Source organism: Ochlerotatus camptorhynchus, unplaced genomic scaffold, assembly GCF_037179485.1.
Source record: "Ochlerotatus camptorhynchus isolate MF236.1 unplaced genomic scaffold, CSIRO-AGI_Acam_v1.1 ptg000325l, whole genome shotgun sequence".
Taxonomy (NCBI): domain Eukaryota; kingdom Metazoa; phylum Arthropoda; class Insecta; order Diptera; family Culicidae; genus Ochlerotatus; species Ochlerotatus camptorhynchus.
In genome coordinates this window covers 1,160,623-1,162,636 of record NW_027040813.1, presented here as the reverse complement: position 1 = coordinate 1,162,636, position 2,014 = coordinate 1,160,623, and the positions used below count along the sequence as shown (strand labels likewise).

The window sequence follows — 2,014 nt, the reverse complement described above, 5'->3', positions numbered from 1 at the left end:
TATTGAAACGTTTCCTGTACTGACATCCACGAAGTTGACAGAAAGTTCACCAGAGTATGTAAGTACTTCCGATAGGTTTTCCTAAAACATATATGAGTGCCTGTAACGAAAGTGACGACACCTCACCCATTTGCCAGGTTTTGTACTCGATTATTATGTTATTATTATAATGACAGATAATCTATTCTCCAAATTTGATGTGTCGTATCTCTCTTTATAGGTACTCCATAAAAAATAAGTATGGATAGGTTGTTGAAATTTTTTGAACCCTTTTCCCCTTTCAGTCGTACTTTTTCTGGAGGAATGCTGGCAAAGGACCGAATCACGAGCATTCAGGTTTGATCCATTCACATCTACGCAATGCTGCTTCAAAACATTTGAGATCGACAGACAGGAAATTTACACATAAGAAAAAAGCTGAGAAGGTTACAAGCGTTTCAACCGGAATAATAGAGCTTGCTGAAGAATGTGCAAACAAGGATGGGGTATCCGCCAATTTTAAAGCTATCATGAGAGGCATGGAAGAAACACACTCCCTATACGTTATGATGTTGCAAAATAGAAGGTCGTTTTCAAGCATCCTACAAACATTTCCACACTTCAGGTCATTTCACGGAGTATTGGCAAGTTTTATTTTATGATTGTTATTTGACAATTTTATTCTATTTTAGTATTTAACAGATTCAAAAAACTTACGAGCGCATCACACCCAACTACGACAAAAATAGCATCCTGGCTAAGATTTTTTCGAGAGGGTTAATGGTTGAACAAGGCATATTTTCAGGAATTCAGGATGGTAAGCACATATTGTTTTTTGACAATTATGGATCCACCGACAGACTACGATGTTGTTGACAAAATCTACAATTTTACAGAAATTAGCACACATGCCTTGTAGATGTCTCACCTACGCTGCCCATAAAAGCATAACTGTCCCATATGAATAGGAAATCAAGCAAAGATGGGACAATTATGCGAGCATCGGTAGTGTAGGTCTTATGCAAAATATGATTGCAATGTTTTAAATATCTTTTTATTTGCACCTCTGCATTAGATAATCTTCGAGGATGCCTTCGGATTATGCAAGCTCTGAGCCGACGAGGTTTGAAACAACAAGAAAGAAAGCATGATAAGGATCTAACGATCGAACACAAGATTGCTTCAGATTTGGTCCGTTTTGTACCGGTAATTTCAATGCATTTCTTAAAAAAAAATCAATCTATTTTTTAAACTATTTTTGCACTTCTAGGATACAGAATCTTCCCTGGCTGAGCAACTTGCAAGATACGTTGCTTGTAATGTTGAGCAAGGTGCATCTGTAGCACCACACATCATCTCTCAAGGCGATGAGTATTTCATTTACATTCTGGGAGAACTCATACACTGCGGAGACAGCTCAGCACAAGTGCTTGATGTTTTTTTTTAAATGCTTTTCAGTATTCAATGTGTCGGTTTCACCACAATTACAAAAAATTAAAGATTTCGTTGACATTGTTAGCTTCAAAACTATGAAACATAGCACAAGACAATCGGTTAACCGATTGACTGCTATGTTTCTGGAATCTTTTAAAGCTGACAATGCAAACTGAATTTTATTTTGTTGATTTGATTTTTATTATTAACTAAATAAACAATGTTTTATCATCCTAATAAATAAATTGATATGTTTGATGATTTTAAGATAAGCTTTGTTTGATTATTTTAAGTTGAACTTTGGCGTATTTATTATTGATGGTAACGAGCCCTATAAAGATTTTTGTCTCAAAAAATGGGTACTTTTTATCCACTACCGAAAAACATGACGAGTAAAAAATACCCATTTTATGAAGTACTCGTCAAATACTCATTAATGAGTAAAGTTCGTTTTACTCATTTAATGAGTTAAGCCACTTTTCTTCGAAATGGGTACTTTTTTACTCATTAATGGGTACTTGGAGGTTAGCGTGTATGGCATTTTTAGACGTTTAAAAAGCGTTTGACAATGTCCTGGAAGTAAATTTGGGCCTATTCTTTT

General features: G+C 35.3%; 1 pseudogene; it reads left to right on the top strand.

Moving 5' to 3' along the window:
* Positions 1–4: 4 nt before the first annotated feature.
* LOC135708078 (uncharacterized) lies at positions 5–1,596 on the top strand (annotated as a pseudogene).
* The last annotated feature ends 418 nt before the right edge of the window (positions 1,597–2,014 follow it).